The 23,887-nt window shown below is 43.3% G+C and overlaps 1 protein-coding gene across 2 annotated transcripts in view; it reads right to left on the bottom strand.

Annotated features, from left to right (window-relative positions):
• Positions 1–22,770, bottom strand: part of KBTBD11 (kelch repeat and BTB domain containing 11) — a 37,317-nt gene extending 14,547 nt beyond the window's left edge. The window contains exon 1 of one of the 2 annotated variants that reach the window (XM_068281342.1): positions 22,068–22,770. The gene's annotated coding sequence lies outside the window, so the exon portion shown is untranslated. Of the gene's footprint in view, positions 1–2,414; positions 2,436–22,067 lie in introns of those variants that run through there. The other variant, XM_068281343.1, reaches the window with a different exon arrangement.
• Positions 22,771–23,887: the final 1,117 nt, after the last annotated feature.

The following is a 23,887-nucleotide window of genomic DNA, read 5'->3' as shown; positions in this document are numbered from 1 at the left end:
AACTGAAGAGTGGTGACATGCATCTAGCTCACACCCAGTAGCTCTTGCCCATAGATACATGGATATGTAAAAGTACTGCTGCCAGGAATGATTGTGAAACCTTACATTTCACTGTGAGGCCGATGATGTAATTGTTTACAGAGATTATCATTCATTTCTTGTAGGCTACAAGGACATGTCTTTGTCAGGATTCCCAGAGTTCGACTTTAATTAAGAAATGATTGGAAGCAATCTGTGTTGTTCTCTATTTCAGCACTGGCTGATTCTTGCTGCGTTACAGGTTCAGGCTTCTATGGCAAAGTCATAAAAATGTAGCATTACATGATTGTCTTGACAACATTTTTATTAACGAAAGTTGAAACTACAAAACACAGCTCAAAATACAAAGCAAAATAAGAATAAAAACCCTGGTTAAAAACATGCACACCTTGTATTGATGTCTGCCTGACCTATAGGCCTCCATTGCACTAGTATTAAATGGCTGTTCGATGCCCTCTGGCCACGTTACACAACCTCTCACTTATACCAATCATATTTGCCAAGTAAACCATGTGTTTGCACAAATGTTACTGGACTAATATTCTACAACCATAGCAAAATGCATTTCCTCCTCTTACCTAATTTAGGAACCTTCCTTCTGTATGCCAATTATTCAGGAGTGAAACATAGTTCCTGCAGCTTTTTTTTAAGCATACAGCCCTAGTCTTTGGTTAGTAATAAAGCCTGTGGAGTGCGTTTGCCTGGACGCAGGAGCAAGGGGAGCGGAAGTGTTCCTGTATAGTGACATCATTCGGTGCAGGCACAGGGGAGAAGAAAGGACATACTGCGCATGCGCAACGCAGTATGGCTGGAAGCTAGGCTATGCAAGTCGCCTGGGTTGGCCAAAAGAACGGGGATTACTGCAGGTGAACAGCGTGTGACAGAGGGGAACAAAAGGCGCAGTAAGTATTTTGCTTTTACGACCCTACCCACAGCATATGCCTATTTAACCACAGTAATTCGGCCCAGGTATCCTTTCAACTGCAATGACAAAATATAGCAATTCTGCAAGGAAAAAAGGACTAGTTACAATAAATCCTATTGACTATATCCAATAAATTCTATTGACTATATCCATTGATTACATCACAGATATATCATCACCTGCATCACAAGCAACCCAACAACACTAATTATATGACACATAGATCAATACCTTGGACATAAGGTTTTCCTATGAGTCTGCACAGGATATGTTAAAGGCCTTATATATTTTATTGCAGGGTAAACTCCAGGAAGGCTTTGAGAGCTAATTTAATCTTGATGGATGCTGCCATCCAATCTATCCGCATAAAGTAGTCCCAGACCAAGGCCGGTACTAGACCTTCTGCTGCTGAGTCAAGCTTTGGAGGATGGTCTCGGGTGGCTCTGCCACACTCAGCACCAGTCTGGTTATTCTAAGAGAGTGACTGCCTCCATCATAATCTAGACACCAGAGTGGAGTTGGGTTTGTGAACATCCAACTGCTTCAAGAGGTTGATTGCCCCTTTTGCAACCTATCTTTGTGAATACTACTATTCATTTCTTACACATCTTCCAATTAAGTTAGATATTGCACTATTTGAGCTCCCGTTGTCTGTGTGTTTCCTTTTCAAGGTGTACAGTTGCCGCCATTTTATTAGTGCAAGAGTTTTGAAAATCATTTAACTTAAAGCGGAATATAACCCTTCATTTCAACTTTGCTCTAAAACATTATTTACAGCATATTATATGCAACCAGCATTTTTTTTTACTAGACCAGCATTGGAAGGGTTACACACAGAACTTTAAAGTTCCATGGAGAGAACTGCTGTCGCAGCCAAAGTTTAGATAAATACATTTAAGTAAACACAATGTAACAAGTGTGGGATGTGACTCACACTCTGACTGTGCAGGAGCTCACAGACACCCAGAGAGAGAGTGAGTCACGTTCCTCACTTGTTACATTGTGTTTACTTAAATGTATCTATCTAAACTTTGGCTGCGGCAGCATTTCTCTCCACGGAACTTTAAAGCTCTGTGTGTAACCCTTCCAATGCTGGTCTAGTAAAAAAAAATGCTGGTTGCATATAATATGCTGTTTTTAGAGCAAAGTTGAAATGCTGGATTATATTCCGCTTTAGATTAGAAGTGTTGTGACACATTCTTCATACGCCTTCTTTTTCACACTGATTTAGGTTTTGCCCTGCTTTCAGACAAACCGGCTGTAGCCAAATTCAGCATTATACAGTGAACCATAAACCTCAATGCTCACTAATGAATATTTCGGGTGACAAATATTGAGTGTGTGTATGCGCCTTAAAGTGGCTGCATCATCATGACAGGGCAAAGTAACAATGTTATTCTTAGGTCAGATGTTATATGAGATGTAGGATCTACTGGTATAAACATTTTACCATGTCAGTGCATTGTTACTCTGTAATCCTGTGTACCTAAGCCGTAATAGTTAACATTTCAGGCTTTCCAGTAAAAACAGATTTGAGGATAATGAGCATTGCGGCAGGATGGCAGCTCTGTCTCTTCAGCAGCTAGCAGTATGCTGCCGTTGCTATAGCAGCAAACCTGAACCAGTTCTGCATTGTCATTCAAATATATAACATCTTCACCTTGTCGGGAAGAATTGCATAGCCTTCTGAATGAGAAAGAATACTTCCCTGTGGGTGATGTCTCTAGCAACAAAATATTTATTTTACTATGTTAAAAATGTATCCTTGGTGTTAAGTCTATATAAATAGTAAAGTAATGAATGCTGATGCAACCTAATCAATCATTTAACCCAGCTGCCAGTTGTTAACAAAAAGGAGATGATAGCTTTCCTACTAGGTCAAAGTGGTCAGTGTCAAACAACAGAGGAGTTTGGTATTCATTTAGATTGCTACTTGATTTTGTTAGTAAGAACTGTTTATTGTTATGTAAATTTTTCAGAATAGTGTAACCTGTATGTTACTTCTAGAGAGGATGATTATAATGTATTCGGAGATATATTTGTTCCTGTCCTGATAGCCTTGATGATGTAATTGGCTTGTGCACTCTAGGAAATGATGGTGATAAAGGTCTGCTGAAGGAAGGTAGGTAGGGTAGGCAATGGGAGTTGTGGGGAGTTGACAATAAGATCCAGCCTCAAGGAAGGTGGGTAGTCTTTTAAGCAAATTTAACAGTATATAAAAACCCAAAAGATGCTCTAGATGCTTTCCTGATCCTCCATGACGCCCTTCAGTGCCAGCAGGACCTACTTTTTTCTTCGGGGCTACACTTATCTCCATGGACGTTTTTGGCCATACTGCGCAGGTACCAGTAGCGTTTGCGCCTGTGTCATAGCATGAAATCACTCGTGCATGGAAGAAAAATCTGCATGAGCAGCTAGGAGCTACCGTGTAGGCACAGGCCGTACGTTCCTTCTTCACAGTGCAGTTTGTGCAGTTTCATGTCATTTGAAAATCAATCGGGGGGGGGGGGGGAAGGGGGCATCAATCGGGGGGAGGGGGGTCTAAAGCTATGGGAAAGTGGCCCCCCAACTACTAGCCTCACCTCCCTTTGATACAGAGGTCCATCCTCCAGATCAGGTACTTTTGTGGTTACACTTGTTATGGGTGTGAAGATCATAAACATCACATTTGTTTTATGACCATTGCATGATGGATCAATGAGCTGTGGGAGCCACAAGGGAAGCAGGGGGGGGTGTGAACATTAGGGAGCCCCATCAAAGTTTTGCTCGGAGGCCCCATCGTGTAGTTACATCCCTGCCTTTAGGGTTCATGTCCATTGACCCCATCCAATCCTGTGCTATAGTTGCAGCTCTCCTCCTCCTATATGTCTCCCTCTTCTACCTACTATTTTAGGTGGAGTGCTAATAGGTGGAGCTACAGGTATATACATGTTTGTACTTCTGTGCCACTTTGGCTACAACTAAGGACCCATCAGGGTCAGAAACACGTGAGCTCTTGTAGCAAATAGTTAGATGCTCACCTATGTCTATAGAAGGAAGGCTCTGGGTCCCATAGATTCTTCCATCATCTCTTTGTGCTTTTTCTCCACTGCTGTCCCCCAGTTAAGTTCTTCAACCGTCTTGGTTGAATACATCTTCAGCCCTCCTTGGGCAGTCTTTGGAAGTACTCGCATCCCTGAGTACTTCCAAAAAAAAGTGATTCTGTACTGCGTATGCATGAGTCTGAGCTTGTACATGCACAGTACAGATGCACCCATCTTCGGAAGCAATCGGGATGCAAGTGCTTTGAAAGCCTTCCGAAGAGGCCCAAGGCCATGTAATTTTAACGGGGGACAGCAGTGGAAAAAAGGGACAGAGAGAGGACTGCAATGGCTCTATGGGATCCAGAGCTTTCCCTCTACATAGGTGAGTTTCCTTGATTCAGGTTAGCTTTAAGATCATTGCATTAAAATGTACGGTATCAGTTTATGCCCATCATTTCACCAATGAAAGCACCTTATTGTCCAACCAAAGAAATTACACTTTCCTGGCTGAAGTTCAAAAATTATAGGGACCCTGAACAGAACAAATAAAAATGCCATACTGAACTTACCTGGGGCTTCCTCAAGCCCCCATTGGTCCCTCGGCGGCTCTGTGGCCGTGATGCAGAAAACAAATTCATAAACGCTCTAACCCCTTAGTTGGATCTGGAGAGAACTATGACTAAGGGCAGATTGTAAGCCTGACACGTGTCAGTTGATTATGTGGTTTTATTGCATCATTGTCATGTGGATTTTTTAATAAAGAATAGTTATTTTTTCATCGAACCAGGTCTGGTTTGCGGATTCTTCTTTGCTTGCTTCTGTGGCCGTGAGTTGTGTGCAACTGTACTTACACAGCCCATCCGTGCGCCCGTCTCGCTCGTGCAGCCATTGCTGTGAGTGTTCTGCGCTTGCGCAGTTCATTTTTCCAAGAACCGTGCGCGCTCAGAGTGAGAGGGGCGTGCGGACGGCCATGCATGCGCAATTGCACACAGCTCCTGGCTAAGTCGCGTGCTTGAATGGTCTCAAGTGGTCTCTTTCAAGGTAGGTCTTTTCCAAATTACCCTACACTGCTTTTTTATTTTTTATCCTTTGGGCGCCTCCTACCTGTTAGCATTCAACAACACAACAAATTACAGCTGAATTCAATGCAGGTGCATCACAAAACATGTACCAAAGCACAATAAGACGGACTTTGCAAAGGATGGGCTTTAGCAGCAGGAGACCATCAAGAGTGACTTTGGTATCACAGAAAAATAGGAAAAGACGCCTGTTGTGGGCCCTTTCCACCGTGCTTAATTGGTCTCAAATTGGTTTGAGGAACAATCAGAGTTTAACCTGCTTCCATGGCCAGCTCAGTCCCCTGACCTCAATCCTATTAAGCATTTGTAGGGCGAAGTTGAAAGATCACTTCAAAGCTTGGAAATGCCACCATTCAATCTGATCCAACTTAGAGCTGTTATGTCAACATGGGCCAACATTCCTCAGCAGCGGTATAATCATCTTGTTGAGTCCATGCCAAGAAGAATATCGGCTCTGATCAGAGCTAAAGGTGGACCCACTTGTTATTAAGGTAGATGGTGTGTCTAATTTTTTGGTCACTCATTGTAGATCTTTTATATTTCTATAACATACTATACCAGAAAAACCGGGTACCCGATTTCCCAGTGTTTTTGTTTCCTTTCTTGTCCACATGTTTCTGCTCTCTCCATTTCCTAGCAAATTGTTACAGCACAGGTTAAACAATGCCCATATTTGTAAGCCCTCAGCAAATCTTCTTTATGGCATGATGCACACGTTACTGACAGAACAGAAAACAATAGGAGAATAAACCTTGTCAAGAGATGAAGAGGAGGTATAGAGGAGATGATGAGATGACACAAAGTTTTACATCTCCTTTATTAGATGCACTGAATGTTGAGATTGAGTAAACAAACACACGTCGGAGATGCAGAATTGGCTGTGTCATGCTGTTACTGAAGACTGACATACTGATTTCCACAGTTTGCTGCTGCTTCTGTGGTGTCTGCTGACAGAAAGTATTCTAAAATTCCTTGACTTGTGCTAACAAATGAGATTTGGACTGAATCAACAAAACTTGCTAGGAAGATGATCTTTTCAGTTTCCTACACAGGAAAGAACAAACCTCTTCAATCTCTGATTGCGGACAGAATTGCCCACTTCTTCAATAGAAACAGAGAGTCTCTGTTCCTTGCCCACCTACACTGAATAGCAGTCATTTTGTTCTAGACACACAATAGCTCAGGAAACTGGTGAGAGACCAACTCCGCATTGTAAATTCCAACTGAAAGGAAGGGACTTCCAATATTTCTCCTATCCCCATTCATCTATCACACGACCAATCAAGCCTACAACACAAAGGGTTACTGGTTTATCAGTAACCAACTGTGCAGTGTAAAGGAAAGGTCAGATGGACTCTTGCTATTTTGGGAAATGTGCATTATGCCACTTGATGGGAAAGAAACTGCATGCTGTTCATGCTTTAATGCAGTCTTTAGTTCTGCATGCAGAGTAAAGAATGATGTGATCATATTATTGCTACAATATGTGTAAACATACCTTACTAGGGTTAAAGAGGAAAGTTATACTTATGTGTGAAAGTGTTTATAAGCTGACTTTAGTGAAAGCTGTATTTTTTTCTCTTTCTGCATATTTTTAGTTCTACTTTGATGTCCTTGTCACTGCATCAGTAGCAGCAGCTGGTTCCACCTGAAGATCTCTGTATCTCTATCTACAGTTCAGCAGTTCCACTACCAATGTCTATACATACCATGGTCCCTTCCAAGTGCAGCTGCGCAGCACAACAGAAGCCCTGAGATCTGTGGATAAGCAATCCGTTATACCTGTGAATATCACTCCAGATGCTGACTCATCCCTTGAATAGCACTACAGTCCTTCTGTACATTACTCTGAACTCCCAAGTTTGGCTGAGCTACCATATTCTAAACCCCCCTGTACACCATGCAATTTAATGTGCGAACTATCGAATTCGATTGAATCGAATTTAATCAGATCATATAAATCCGACATGCCCGATCGGGATTCGATTGATCGTGTGATCGATTTTGCATTGAAAATTAACTAAAATCGTGTAGGATGTCACCATTTTATCTATGATTAATTCAATGGGATCACCTCAAAAACCACTTCTAAGGTCCGTTTAATACTACACGCGATTTTTCGTATTTTCCAATTCCATGTAAAGCCCGAAATGCAAGAACATCAGCAAATAAAAAATTCACAGGAAAATCGCAACAAAATTGCAGTGGAAAAATCACATTTACAATTATGTTTAGTAATTTTCAGTATAAAAGAGCATTAGTGATCCAGGTGGACGTCTTAAGCAGCCGCTTGGCATTTAGTGCAAATGCTTTTCTGCAAGCATGCAGAAAAGCATTTATTGACGTTTGGCGGCGCTTCCCAGCAATTGTAGTTCACTGCCCCAACAGGTTGCTTTCAGGGTTGCCTCAGACAACGGGGAAAATATGGAATCTAAACCTGGTATTTGTGCAAACGAAAGGCCAGCACTGAACAACGAGCACCGCGGCCACAGGCAAACAACATGCAAGCGTCCGTGTGAAGAAGATTTTTTTCCATCGAAAATCACAATCAGTATCACAAATGCACTGAGATACCGATCATGATTTTCAACATTTAAATCGAGCATGTTTGTTGCGGTGATTCATGGCAAGTATTGAAAAACCTAATACAGGTCAATGGCAATCACACAGAAAATGCAGCATGCAGTACTTTAGTGACTGGCCAAAAAACAAAGTACAGCTGTGGAAAAGTGGCACCGCGATTAACATGTTAATAGTGGTGACTTTGCGATCTGTAAATCACCTGACTGGTGGAAAGGGGCCCTTAATCTCTATCGTTGCAAAAGTCTCTTAATCACACTTAGTCCTCCACCCTGCATTTTCACCAAAAGTGTATGGGATGAAGCATGCAATGATTTTTTTGAGGAGCGGTTTACATTATCCTCTTATGAACATGTACACAACAGACTATCCTGACTGGAATTATTATTTTTTCCCACACTAGAGCCATTGCCATTTATTACTCAGGAGTGGCTGCAAATCCTGCAACGGACCCTGATGTAGACATGGTACTCCTCTGGCTGGGTCCATTACAGTGTGACTCTCACCTCAGAGCCCTTGCCACAACTCAGCAGCACACTGTGAGGGCTTTTTCACATGATAGGTAGTGTGACAGCATGTGGTGTGGCTGCCTGAAAAGTTAAAATGCATTTGCATATGTCCATGGTTTGATAGATTTGCATCTGTAGAGATCTTGGAGTTATTTTCAGATAAAAAAAAAATCAGAATTGCATGAGGTGTGCAAGAGGCCAAAAAGTGTTTGTTCAGATAAATATTGTTTTGCAGAAATACATCTACAATATCAGCTTATTAACTGCTCCTTCTATCTATATCAGGAGTGTCAAACTCAATCGTGCTCGGGGCCAAAATCTAAAACACTGTCTAAGTCGTGGGCCAAATTTTTCATTAAGATTTAACATTTATTGAACAGACTAAAACTAAGTAGCGTAACTATAGCGACTGTGGAAGGCCTGTTCTTCCTCCTTCTACAGAGTAGTGCAGTGGAGCAGCTTAATATCTACCTGTTCCAGTGCTGCTTCCAGTCTCCTCTGATCTTCCTGACAGCCAAAAGCTTTATGCTGCAAACCTCTGGCTCTGAATGCATGTCACATGATCAAAAGCTGGTTGTATGCAGCATAGACAGTGCAGTTACTAGGAAAAACAGAAGAGACACAATGCAGCACTGGAGCAGGTAAATATGACACTGTTCTGCTGCGGTCCTCTGCAATGTGGGGAGATGGTGTGTGTGTGTTGGGAGGGTGTCCCCTGAGTTATTGCCTACACGGGTTACACGGGTTTTGTGTTACACTTGTGATCTAGATAGTTGCTAAGATCCTAACACGGGCTACTCTCAGACCCAAAAGAGGTATTTAGCATCTGGATGCTCTGAGTTTGTATTAAAATTCACAAAATATAATTTTAATTAATTAATTTGTAGTGACTTGCTCAGCTTAATAGCAATGACTTTTCAAATCTTCTGAATATTATTCCATTTACTCAGTTTTGGTTGTAGCTAATTAAGCTAATCAGACAGACAAATATACAATTTTAAACAAAGTGTAAAATTCCCATCAATGTTACAGCTCACATTAAATTAGCAAATTAGCAGGGACGGATTTGTACTCTTTACTACCACCCAAGGCCAATGTCACCAGCTGCCCCCCTTCAGTATAGGTAGTGAGATGACCCCTCCCCCCTTCCCTCTAGTATAGGTAGCCAGATGACCTCCCCCCTTCCCTTCAGTATAAGTAGCCTGATGATCCCTTCCCCTCCAGTACAGGTAACCAGATGAATCCCTTAAACCCCCCCCCCCCCCCCACACACACACACACACACACACACACACACCACCACCACCACCACCCCTTTCAGTACCTCCACACTGCAGCAGCCATCAGTGTCACTCACTTCTCTGCTCGTCTCCAGTGCAGAAGCTTCCTCTTCCCCTCTGTCTCCAATGCTGCCTAAGTCCATAGCCACATGCCACAACGCCAATATGCTCAGAGAGCAAGGTGGCCGCTGCACAGGTGGCTGGCAGCAGGAAGATCATGCGCTCTCCTGATCTCCCGGAATTGCAGCATTTGCAAGCTTGCAAATGCTGCACCAGTGAGTCTGCTGCTTTGGTGCCCTTGTTCCTGTGGTGCCCTAGGACATGGACTAGGTGGCCTAGGCCTAAATCCGGCCCTGTAAATTAGTAATAAAGTATACCATCCACAGGTTTTAAATTTAAAGTGCTTATCCCGAAGAGGTACTTTCTTCCCATGGGCCACACCCTCTTATAGCTCTATAAATAAATCAGAAATCATCCTTCTCAATATGACTGCCACACTCCTGTGATGCTTTAGTTATACTGCATATATAGCGTTTACTTCTGCTTTACTCTGTTTATCTAATTCAATCCTAACACAATTTATGTGTTTTATGATAAGCAACTGAAATTCATAACCCCTCCCCAACTTCTCTGTTACTTCCTCTGCTATGCTAACTGAAGAAGAAACATGAAAGCACCTTTGTAAATAACAGTGAAGCCTGTCAGCAGCAGATTGTAGTGAATACAGGTCTGTAGATCTGCCTGATTTTGCAGGGCCCCTGTTTTCTTGACCTTAAAATTTTGGTTGAAGATGGTCTGGAAAGCATTTGATTGTATTAGTTGAGGGAGATCATCTTATTGATCTTCAACTTATTGAAGAAGAGTGGGCACAGTGAAGCATACCCACATCCCCCAAGACCAACACCCTCAATGGAGCATCCCCACATCCCACCCAGACCCAGTACAGTGGAACCTACTTCAGTAACTATTTGGAAAGCTTGGGACTGGCTATGTTTTGTGTTCCCCTCCACCCCCCCCCCCCCCTTTGTACTATTAAATTACAATTAACTATTAAGCTACAAGTAACCCTCTGGATATGTGTATATCCCTGGGCCATGCAATGCATGCTGAGGATGTGCGATGCATGCTGGGGGTTGTAGTTCCCATTGAAGTGATTACAGATGTAATCGCAGCTGCTGGGACATAGGACAAATCTGCTGGAACTTGTTACTCTTCTGCATGGGGGAGAGAAGATGGAGGCCTCCAAATAGACAAGGCGGGCTACGGAGCAGTGCCCCTAGGTAACTAAATGACTGCCTTATTACCCACAGCGCACACAGCTTACAAACCTCCCTTAGGGAGAGGCTCATTTAACAATTTTTCTGAAGCTCGGGGGACACACAGATGCTCAGTTTGCTTTAATGGATGAATTCTAAACAGCAATCATCTTAGTGTGGCATAAAATGTCAAAAGAAATAATAGCCTTTTTAGACTTTTCAGCCTGTTATCAGTAGGGTTTCCTCAGCCAAACAGAAGTGTACACACAACGAGTATAGTGTAAGGCATTGCATGTAATGTATTGGTAAGACTGTACGCACTTTATTCTGCTTATCGCAGCTTAGTGAATAAATCCATGTCACTTGTCAGTTCAGATGCTAAAGTATCTTCAAAGTGACTACATAAGTGAACCTAATCAGGAGAGGGTCAAGGGTGTGTTTTAATTAAAGCCTTTGGAAAGTTGATCCAACAGCATGCTGGAGAATGTGAGGACAGTGTGGTGGACAGGCAACCACCAGTCTCTACATACAGTATATCTGTTTGTGTCTTATAAACCAGTGTGGGATGCATAAAGTATAAAAAGAAAGAACAGAACAAGTTGGAATGTGTATTAAGCAACAACAGTCTATTATGTGTAATTTCTATGCATCATAACCACACACTGTTTCTGTCCCCGCCATCCTCCCTAGTTACAGCATCCTTGGCACATCCTGGTTACAGTGCCTCTACCATGTGATCTGCAGCGCACGTGTGCTGCAGGTCACACAGCAGAGGCACTGTAACCAGGAGGTGGCAAGGATGCTGTATCTAGGGAGGATGGTGGCGGAGTGTTTACACCACATGGCTGTAGTCTACATACGAAAATTGCAGTGAAGAGGAGCGCGGCAGCTGGGACCCAGAAGAGCTTCATCCTGGATGACGGAGCACCCTCAGATTACTGCAGTGAGACGGAGGAGAGGATGCGGTAAGTATCCCCCCCAGTTTTGCATCTTATATTCTGAAAAATACAGTAGTTGCTAAGAAATTCACTGTGTTTGTGTTTAAAGTGAGCAGCCTGTCTAATTAGCCTTTATCAGCAAGCTATCAGCAACTGTGAATCAGGGTTGTCAGCTGTGTTGCAGTGTGTCACTAGTTCTGTGATAATATGTAAACACTAAGGCCAGTTTCACACTGTGGATTGGCGGTAGTGGTGCGGCCCAGGGTCACTGCCAATAGCAGGCCTTCAGGGATTACTGCGTTAGTACGCAGTAATCCCCGTCTGGCAGCCGGCCAAGCAGGAAGTGACGCTCACTTGCAGTGGCTATAGTGATCACATGCGTGGAAGCATATTGCTAAAATATACTTCTGCGCATGAGCAACGCGTAAAACTTGTGACGGGAATTTTAACAAACATGCATCGCCACAGACTTACATGACTTCTGGTCCACTGCACGCTGCTGCAGGTTGCATAATAACGTAGGTTTGCCCTTGCTTTAGGGATGCGGCAAAAATGTCACTTCCATCCCAACGCGCCGCACCGCATTGGTATGAAAGGCCCCATAGACTAACATCGCCCTGCGGTGGGGTGCGGTAAAAATGCTGCACTGCACCAGTGTGAAAGGGCCCTGAAGGTTAACCCTTTCTGTGCTCCCAGGAATGTCCAGGAAGTTAACACTGCGGGGGATTTTTTTTAAGGATTACAATAACTTGTAACAAAGAAATGTATTTTTTAAAGGTTATTATGTGGTGGATAATCTTTTAGAGCAGAGAGGAAGTTCTAATTTTAGGTCCGCTTTAAAACAAAAATTACAGATTTCGAGCATTTCAAGATATTCTTCAATACACCAAGAAATAGTTCTAAGAACTGTAAAAGAAGCTGATCCTCGTAGATGCAATTTATAGCAGTGGTTCATTTTGAAAATGACGCCGTGGTTAAGCCATACACACGTCAACTGTTTACTCACGGAGGACTCATAAGTATGTATAACACACACCACGTGTTAATACCTGCATGAATCAAGCACTGCCTGCATGGAAATTGCCATCAGCGCACTCTAACCTATAGCAGAGCTCTTATCACTTCCCACTGAGCAGAAGGAAAGGGGTATATTTATTCCAGTTAGTCATAAGCTGTCATGATAATCATTTTATAACAAGTGCTGCTTATCTAAGGATTTTCCCAGCTGCCTACTATAGTATGCCTATTATGGCATTGTCAAAGGAAATATGATTGCAACGACAGCTAATTAGACTTCTTTCCTTTGCAGTGCTGGGCATACAGAACAGCTAAACAATCTTGCAAGGGCTTCTATAACATGATCTCACAACGAGCCACAGATATACAACATACGTACAGTCCATTTTAATTCTATAAATCAAAATTGCAGCACACATAAAGACCACACAGGTCAGGGGTTTGGTGCAAGGTTTTGGTACAATAAGACTGCTTAATACATTGTAACATTTTTCCTATGAAAGTATAAAGATAAGGACCCTTTTCCACTTAAAATCTTTATCTCAAAAGTGCTGGGATCACAATTTGAAATGGAGCAGCTGACTACGGATATTCAAATAGGTTACCACTTGAGAATTTTGGCTCCTTTTCAGGTGTATATTGCTGGCGCAGTATGTGGCTAAACTTAAGGGACCCTGAGCAAGACCCAAAAATGCCATAATGAACTTACGTGGGGCTTCCTCTAGCCCAGGGGTAGGGAACCTATGGCTCGGGAGCCAGATATGGCTCTTTTGATGGCTACATCTGGCTCACATACAAATCAGTAGGGGTTGATTCACTAAGCTACCCTGCTCAAGCAGCGCAGCTTATTGTGGCAGCACAAATAACATTTTCAAAGTAGGTATGCTACAGCTGTAGCATACACTACTAACTCGCACTAGCTGCACTAACTCATGCTACCCCAAAATGAATGGCTGCTCCAATTGTCCCACGCTGGACCCTGTCAGGCCCAGTAACTTTGTAGTACAAGATCTCCGCACTTTGATTGGCCCAATAGACTGCCTGTCAAGTTTGGCTCAATAGGCTGCCTGTCACTTGACACTGTCACTGTCCCAGTTTGAAACATATTGTATGGCTCTCACAGAATTACATTTTAAAATACGTGGAGTTTATGGCTCTCTCAGCCAAAAAGGTTCCTGGCCCCTGCTCTAGCCCCTCGAAGTCCGTGAGGTCCCTCTGCATTTTGGGTCCTGATCAGGGTCCCTTTAGCAATATTGCTATGTCCAGAAAGCAGAAACCTGTGCTCAGACTGCAAGTTCATTTGCTCCTGGTCACAACTGCTGAGTTTACAAAACATGGCAGTGGCCTTAAAGGATACCAGAAATTAGTTACAGAAACAGAGGAAACAGGCATATACTATTACCTGTCCTGAAGCCTGTCGCTCCCCCCATTCTCCTTTCTGCCCCCCACATTATGCCTAAATGTCCCCCGGGAACCTCTTCCAGGTCGCCGGAGTCAGGCTTTACTGCACAGGCGCTGGCCAGGCTGCACACGTCCTACAGCGCACGCCTGTGGTCGGGAGTGCTATGTGCATGATGTCATGTACATGACATGGTGACATCATACGCATGTGCAGCGTGCTCCCAGGCATGTGTGCACACTGTAGGATGTGTACAGCCTGGCTAGTGCCTGTGCAGTAAAGCCCAACTCCGGCGACCCGGAAGAAGGTCCCGGGGGCTTTTAGGCATAATGCAGGAGGCAGAAAGGAGAACGGGGGGAGCGACAGGCATTAGGACAGGTAATAGTATACACCTGCTCCCCCCATTACTGTAACTAATTTCACATGTGGTATCCTTTAACCCCCTTGGCTGTATGATTCTTTCCAGATTTTAGGATCTAAAAGTGGTACAATTTTTTTGCACCCTTTCAGACCCTAGAACCTGGAAAAAAATCATGCTGCCAGGGAGATCTGCACAGCCCCAGCAATCACTCACCTCCCTGGGCTCCCACACTGCAGTTCAGCCTCCATCCTCCGGGAGCCGATGCAACTCTAAAGTGAGATTGCCGGCTGTCGTCATGACGACAGCAGGCGATCTCACCAGGAGGAAGCAGAGCACCGGAGGACTGAAGAAGAATGGCGTCCGACGTCAGGATCCCTGGGAGGTATGTAGAAACGCTCCCGCTGTGCGCTATACTCTGCATAGAGCCTCCGGCGGCTACCCCGAGCAGAGGTCGGGATTACCGCTCTGAGCTGCGGTTTTCCACCCCGACCTTAGCTTGAGGTTACCGCCAAGGAGGTTAACAGGTGCCAGTAACAGAAGAATGACATTGTTGGCATGTTTTTCTCATCAGAGTCTTAAGTGTTGTGATTAGAAACAGTGGCCTTTATTCAATTCACTTTTTCTCTTAAGTTTTCTCCTAGGTGATATTTTCACACCTTATCAATAAAATGCCTTTTAAGCCGCCAGCAAGCAAGAAATTACTAAGAATAATTTTGACAGTACTTTTTCACCTACTTTTTGGTACTTTTTCAATTACAAGGTGCAGAAAAGTTAATTTATACAGAAGAAGATGGAAAAGTATCTCCTAGGAGACAACTTAGGAGAAAACTTGAATTGAAATAGGGCCAGTATGGCTTCTGTCCCCACTACAATCTGTCCATTGCTCGGACCTGTAATAGCAGCATTGCAATTACGGTGTGCCCGACTTCTGTTTGGTGTCAGTTAAAGTTGTGCAGGTCAGGATTTGCTTTCCACCACTGCATTGGATGCCATGGAATGGACAAATTTGAACATATCTGAATGAATTCTATGCTTGTCATAGGATCAGTCTGTTCCTCCATTGAGGTCGAATTTGGGAAGCAGACTGATTTAGGCTGTAGTGTGAACGCAGCCTGACCCTTAACCACTTGATGACCCAGCCTTTACCCCCCCTTAAGGACCAGCACTGATTTCTAAGTTCTGTGCTGGGTGGGCTCTACAGCCCCCAGCACAGATCAAATAACAGGCAGAGCGACCAGATCGCCCCCCTTTTTTTTCCACTAGGGGGATGATGTGCTGGGGGGGGGGTCTGATCGCTCCTGCCTGCGTGTGGCTGGCGGGGGTGGGGGGCACCTCAAAGCCCCCTCCACCGCAGGATTCCCCCTCTCCCTCTCCTCCCTCCCTTCCCCGGAGATCGGAGGCTGCACAGGAACGGATCTGTCCTGTGCAGCCTCTAACAGGCTCCTGCCTGTCATGTGACAGCGATCCCCGGCCGCTGATTGGCCGGGGATCGCTGATCTAGTATAACGCTGCTACTGTTAGCAGCACTGTACAAATGTAAACAAAGCGGATTATTTCCGCTTGTGTTTACATTTAGCCTGCGAGCCGCGATCGGCGGCCCGCAGGTTATTCACAGAGCCCCCCGCCGTGAATTGACAGGAAGCAGCTGCTGGTCCTGCAGCTGCCACTTTGCCGACGCGCGTTATGAGTGCGCGGTCGGCAAGTGCTTAAATGTCAAGAGAGATTTGTGTCGTAAAAAAAGAGGTAAATGTGAAAATGAATATTAATAGTAAATATATATATATATATATATATATATATATATATATATATATATAGTGGGATGTGAAAGTTTGGGCAACCTTGTTAACTGTCATGATTTTCCTGTATAAATCGTTGGTTGTTATGATAAAAAATGTAATTTAAATATATCATATATGAGACACACACAGTGATATTTGAGAAGTGTAATGAAGTTTATTGGATTTACAGAAAATGCGCAATAATTGTTTAAACAAAATTAGTCAGGTGCATAAATGTGGGCACTGTTGTCATTTTATTGATTCCAAAACCTTTAGAACTAATTATTGGAACTCAAATTGGCTTGGTAAGCTCAGTGACCCCTGACCTAAATACACAGGTGAATCCAATTATGAAAAAGGGTATTTAAGGGGGTCAATTGTAAGTTTCACTCCTCTTTTAATTTCCTCTGAAGAGTAGCAACATGGGGTCTCAAAACAACTCTCAAACGACCTGAAGACAAAGATTGTTCACCATCATGGTTTAGGGGAAGGATACAGAAAGCTTTCTCAAAGATTTCATCTGTCTGTTTCCACAGTTAGGAACATACTGAGGAAATGGAAGACCACAGGCTCAGTTCAAGTTAGGGTTTGAAGTGGCAGACCAAGCAAAATCTCGGATAAACAGAAGCAACGAATGGTGAGAACAGTCAGAGTCAACCCACAGACCAGCACCAAAGACCTACAACATCATCTTGCTGCAGATGGTGTCACTGCATCGTTCAACCATTCGGTGCACTTTACACAAGGGGATGCTGTATGCAAGAGTGATGCAGAGGGAGCCACAGCACAAACAGAGCTGCTTGAGGTATGCTAAAGCACATTTGGACTTCATTTTGGAATAAGGTGCTGTTGACTGATATAACTAAAATTGAGTTATTTGGGCATAACAAGGGGCGTTATGCATGGAGGAAAAACAACACAGCATTCCAAGAAAAACACCTGCTACCTACAGTACAATATGGTGGTGGTTCCATCATGCTGTGGGGCTGTGTGGCCAGTGCAGGGACTAGGAATCTTGTCAAAATTGAGGAACGCATGAATTCCACTAAGTATCAGCAGATTCTGGAGACCAATGTCCAGGAATCAGTGACAAAGCTGAAGCTGCGCCGGGGCTGGATCTTTCAACAAGACATCAGCCCTAAACACTGCTAAAAATCCACTAAGGCATTCATGCAGAGGAACAAGTACAACGTTCTGGAATGGCCATCTCAGTCCCCAAACCTGAATATAATTGAAAATCTGTGGTGCGAATTAAAGAGAGCTGTCCATGCTCAGAAGCCATCAAACCTGAATGAACTAGAGATGTTTTGTAAAGAGGAGTGGCCCAAAATACCTTCAACCAGAATCCAGACTCTCATTGGAACCTACAGGAGGAGTTTAGAGGCTGTAATATATGTAAAAGGAGTATCTATTAAATATTGATTTAATTTCTTTTTTGTGGTGCCTAAATTTATGCACCTGACTAATTTTGTTTAAACAAATATTGCCAGTACAAAATATACCTGGTCTCCCGGAATGCGCTCACAAATCATATATCTCCCAAATGGAAATACATCTTAGGTCATGAGCTGATTATGTTGGTTGATGCTGGGCTCTCCACATTACAAAATTGATTCAATAGCAAGTACAGTTGTAATGTAGAACTTATAAAACTGTTCCAGTTGTTCAGTAGTCAGGCCCCTTCTGCAATTGTTGCTGACCACGTTTTCTGCAATGCACAGTGATGCGATCAGCAGGGACATCAGAAGTGAATAGACTGCACTGTCTGTTCCCATCCATTGTGATTCACCAAAAAGTCCCAAAGTGTGGTTGCCGACAAAAATATGCAAACACATTGCCATTTCTATTCATTATAATGAATGGAGTTCATAACCGCATTGGGTAGAATCCCACTGCAATGCAAGTGCCGTGCATTACGCCTTATTAGGTGCACAGTTCTTAAATTGTTTGCAACCAGGAGCCTGTCTGACTCACCTACTTATTAAAGCGGATCTGAACTCACAACTTCCTCTCTGCTCTAAAGGATACGCAACAGCATAATAACCTTTAAAGAAAAACATTTCTTTGTTACAGCTGATACAAATCCTGCAATAAATCTACAGTGTGTCAACTTCCTGCTTTCATGGCAGCAGACATATTGTTAGCATCCTGTGCTTGCAAATTAGCTGCTCTCCCATGGCAGTCAGCTGGGACGGCTAAGAGATAAAATTACAACCTATGATAAGCCACAGAAGAGAGGGGATTAGACAGGCTAAACTCTCTAAATACATACAGGGTGTATTTCCTTATGTTTTCCTTCTGTCCTGTGCAAGAGTTCAGGTCCACTTTAAAGGAGTTAGGAGATAAGCAGAGAAACAAGTAATTTGCATTAAAGCTTCAAGGACAATGGTAATATCTGAAATACAAAATGAAACGCGGAAAATCCTTCATGTCGATTTAAGGTGTACTGTTCATAATTATATATGTGCCAACGGGGATTTTAGTATGAAAGAAATTGAGAAAGTCTGTAAGACTCCGGCTATATGCAGAGATCACCGCATCAGATTCGTGGTGGTGTGATTGCTGGACTTCTGGCTAAAAATACGGGATACATTTCTACCAATTACAGTTTACACTTACTACCTCTAAGCAAGCCCTACTCCCTAGAGCCAAATTAATCCATGCCATGCACTGATGAGGATCAAACAATCCGAAACAGTCTGTATGCATGTTGGATTATTATGGCTCTGTACAAATTAACAAACTGACACATCATTGCATTCCAGCGGTTCTGGAGGTGTGTTTAGCTTCTAAGGGTACAATGGTTAATTTGCATATATTCAGCAGTGTTGCTCTGGGAGACATCTCAAGCTCACTCCAACCTGAATTATCGCAAATTCTTTCTGTTTTAGGAAAGCAATCTTTTGTTTTTCTTACCTCTAAGCAGTGTCACTTGTAAACAGCCATCTATTCATTTTCTGTAGGAGATTCTTAGCTGCCGCAGAGAAGAAGAAGCTGCCAGCTCTCTTCTAATACATCAGCATTGCACAAAAGTCAAATTAAGCTCGCTAGTCTAAAAGTGTAATATTTACTGGGATTCCTTTATACTGTACTTTACATTGATCACTTCAAAGCTCTGTGGTTTCCATGGCAACCTTCCCCCAGCTTGGTGGCATGACAGCTACTGCAAGAAGAGCCTGTGTCAGTTGGTGAAGACAGAGGTATCACATCACCATGGAAATTGCAGCTTCTCACTTATAAATGTGCTTTCCCCATCAATGCCCTATTGTATAAGGAAGATTTCCCTCTCACAAAGGCCAGACCCCAATAAAGTGAAACTAAATGGAGTGATTACCATTGTTGGGGCCAATAAAACTACATTCCAAGTGCTTTTACTCTGCTTTGGGAAGCAACTTTGCTTGCTAGTTAGATTGACTTACGTTCAAGCATGCATAGATTCTTAATAATCATTTATTTTTCACCCTCCTATATTAAATGAGTGAATGTAGCTGTTGAGATTAAATGATCAGATTATGGAGGCTGTCATTTATATTCTTTTTATTTTTAAAGTGGAGCTGAACTCTTGCACTGGACAGAAGGAAAACATAGATATGCCCCCCTGTACTTAGAGAGTTTAGCCTGTCTAATTCCCCCTCATCTGTGTCTAAGCACAAGTTGCAATTTGATCCCTTAGCTGTGTCTGCTGACTGCCACGGCAGAGAATTCATTTGTAAACACAGGATGTTAACAATATGTCTGATTCCATGAAAGCAGGAAGTGGACAAACTGCAGATCTTCCTCTATATTCTTATTACGACCAGGCCAGAGACTCAAAGATTATGGTAGAGAGAGGATAAACACAACCTCCTAGTAGAGACAGCAGTCTCCAACCAAAGGTTTACATACTGTCACAACAGAAGCTAGGCCATCACTGTCTAACAGATTGCACTGTCCACTGCCGAACAATCTCCAGAGGAAAACAATCATTATACAGCTTCTAGGTGCATCTCCAATTCTACAACAGGACTGAAAAACATACTATTCTTTATTCCAACTGGTTGGTTATTTCATTATAATAATAACTGAGATGTTGACAGACATGCTGGGAACAATCATCACACTCCTCAATTCTATCCAATGATCCAATTATTTCTGACACGCGTACGCTAAAACAAGTCATCCATATTTAATGCCTTTGCATACTTCTTACATCCCATATCGCACAGAAAAAAAGAAGGCAAATACAGGGCTGGATATCTGTTAGGGCCACGAAGGCCCAGGCCTTGGGCGGCTGCTGCCCAAGAGGTGGATGGATATGGAAAAGGTGTTGCTGAATATGGAATAAAAGTGTGCAAATGAAAAAGATAGGTTGCAAATATGGAGAAAAATATAGAAAAGCAATGATGCTGCTCAGAAGAACTGTACATAAAACAGAGGGACTGCTGTACATGAATGTTACATACAGAAGAGAGGGCTGCACATGGAATGGGAGGGGCCTGTTGCACATGGATAGTGAGGAACACGGAAGTTGGCATAAGGTTGCAAAAAGTACCTATCCAACCTAGAGGATGAATATACATATGTACCAATGTTAGCAATATTTTCTGAGCAAACAGAATAGTGAAGTTGTTAAACAGTATGCCTGTAACTGTGCCCAAGATATCACAAGGTTATGTAACTGTGTTACTACTGCTTTAAAAAGGAAATGCAATGTTACAATACATCCAGATTATTTATGTAACAGAATGTTGCAATTGTAGCCTAGTTACAGAAGACCACTCAATGAAAGTTAGGCATACTTTCAAAACAAGCCAGGTGACACAAGTGATGTCACCATGGAGCTAGGAGATGGGAAAGTGCTTGTATATTTATATATAGATTGCGTGTACACACAACCAGTACTGTGTAAAATGAGTCCTCTAGTTATACAGAAATATGTACAAGAATGCTGAACAAAAGCAATATAACTGAAATGAACGGAATGTTACTAATTAGCATACATAGTAGAACCAACACCCATGCCATGCAGTGGTTAATACTCGGGTACAGAGTGCTGTGTGCTTCTGGCAGGGCAGACCCTGTAAGCTCCTTTGTGTAGAAGTCACAGAACAGCCAGCCTGCGTTATGATAATGCATCCTGGCACGTCTGCGGTTTATATAGCCAGCTCTGACTGAGAGGAATATGCTGGAGCTGAAATCATGAGTATTATAGGAGCACAGACTCACTGCTGCTTCCTGCCTGCCTGCCCAGCAGGGAAACGTGGAGGGAGGGGAGCAATAGCAGCAACAGAAGCTGGGATGGCTACACACATTTTAACGCATGATCAATAGAGTGCTTTTTACAAGGCTTGTAATGTAAGGACTATACTTACCCAAGCATGTTACTGAAGTTATGCCAGCAATATACTTCATCTCATCAAGGAGATCTATACATTAATGATAGATAGATAGATAGATAGATAGATAGATAGATAGATAGATAGATAGAATTAGATGGTATTTATTTATATTGAATGCCCAATCCCAACAAGGTACCCTAAGCAGGTTTCTAGTGCCTGGCAACTGCCCAGGGGTCTGGCTGTCATCTGATGAGCCCCTATTCCCCCATCCCCTAACATCTTACCAAGAAGGCCAAATGGAAAATGGGAATCAAACCTGCTACATTGCCTAGGACCCATTCGGCTATCTGTTGAGCATGTCTGTGCTGTTATCATAATAATCATAATAAATTCACAAACAGAGAGAGATCACAAATGCAACAGATCACATCATAGCATGCACATCCTACAGGTCAGTAGGAGACAACAATTGGGTATAGTAATTGGATGTTCTATCAATAGCACTACAAGTCTTACTGAGCTCTGAGCACACCTAGCTGTCATGATGGATTGTCACTGTTACCTTGTTGTTGTCCTCAGCTCATTGGGATTCAGCTGTCATCTGGAGGGAGAGTATATCCGAGCCCCGCACTACAGCACATGGGACTGCATAAATGGTTGGGGTGGATCAGATCCGAATCCCTGGATCATCATCACGAGCCCCCTCCTTGGAAGGTCTTCTGGATCCCCATTCCAGCAGATCAGCAATGATGAGCGGCGGCTCCCCACCTCTCCACTTACATTACGTGCTGCTAATGACAAACCACCACCGAGTCTTTTGTCTCCAGGCTCAGCAGTGCAGATTCCGATCAAGAGGATTATGCCCAGCAGCAGCCCTGCTCACTGGGAGGCTGTCAGACTCTTGTGTCGCTATTACAGGATGGTGATCACAGAGCTGCACTACTAATCACAGCGTGCAGACACAATATCCTCTTCCACAGCTCATCTGTGCATCTATTGTCTTGCCTTGTCTTGGAATCACGTTATATTGTTGTTGTGGCTAAAGTGCATGGGAAGAAGGGGGTGTGTGGAGGGAAGGGGAGCAGGATATGATCACGCAGGTGCTATACAGTGATTGCAGGCTATCCTTTCCTCCCCTTCTAGCTGGGGCTGCAGGGAGAGCTGGTGAGGTCATAGGAGGAGGGCAGCAGAGAATGGGCTGCTTGTTGTTCCAGCTCTGCCTTTTCTGCTGCATGCATCCTAACCATTAGGAGCCACAGCCAGGGGCTTCCCACTGCCAGCTGATAGAATGCACACACTAGTCAAATATTAGCTGATGAGGAGGAGGAGAGGCAGCCACTGCATGCAGAATCTGTTGCCTGGGGTAGCATCTCACTGGCACAAGGGCAAATGTTGGACAAACATGAGAGTTTCACTACAGCTCTTTTTGGCAAAGTTCGGTGTGAGCTGTTGGGGCATGTCCTTCTCCAGAACTGTATTTCTTCATTTGTTGCAATAAATGTATACTGCTTTTTTTTTTTTTTACTTTTTCAATAGCTGACTTTTACTTTTGACAGGCTTTAACATGACATAAAAGAAAAGAAGAGAAGAGAAACTCATTGCGAGTGCACGCTGTATGATTAACTATGCTGTGTGTAACTTGTCATATGGTATGAACATTTGTACGCTGGATTATTTTCAGCCTATATAGTTCATTTTAGACTTTACTTTTCAAATAACAGCCCATACATAGGAACTCTGCAGTTGACCTATGTGTAAAAGGTTGCTACTTTTTTCCAGTACAAAAGTTTAGCCTAAGGGCCCTTTAACACTTAATACATTAGTATGCATTGTTTTGTTTTTGTTTTTTCTCCATAGCAGTGCATTGTGAAAAGCTTCAGCTATAGTGTGAATGAGGCCATAGGGAAACATAGACTCTGGACTGCTCAGGGCCGGTTTTGTACTCTTTACCGCCCAAGGCCACTGTCACCAGCCGCCCCCTCCAGTATAGATAGCGAGATGACCCCTGCCCCTTTCCCTCCAGTATAAATAGCCAGATGACTCCTCCCCCTTCCCTCTACTATAGGTAGCCTGATGACCCCCCCAGTATAGGTAGCCAGATGACTCCTCCCCCCTTTACCTCCAGTATAGGTAGCCAGATGACTCCCTTAATACCTCCTTTTCCCACCCCCCTTTCAGTATAGGTTACCAGCTCACCTTCACACCGCAGCAGCCATCAGTGTCACTAATTTCTACACTCGTCTCCAGTGCAGAAGCTTCCTCTTCCTTTCCACATGCAGTGCTGTCCAAATCCATAATCACCGGCCACAATGCAAAAATGCACAAAGAGCAAGGTGGCTGCTGCACAGGCCGCTAGCAGCAGAGTACCGTGGTCAGGCGCTA

The sequence above is a fragment of the Hyperolius riggenbachi genome, chromosome 4, assembly GCF_040937935.1.
Source record: "Hyperolius riggenbachi isolate aHypRig1 chromosome 4, aHypRig1.pri, whole genome shotgun sequence".
Taxonomy (NCBI): domain Eukaryota; kingdom Metazoa; phylum Chordata; class Amphibia; order Anura; family Hyperoliidae; genus Hyperolius; species Hyperolius riggenbachi.
The sequence above is the reverse complement of the archived record's forward strand: the minus strand, read 5'-3'. Positions and strand labels throughout refer to the sequence as shown.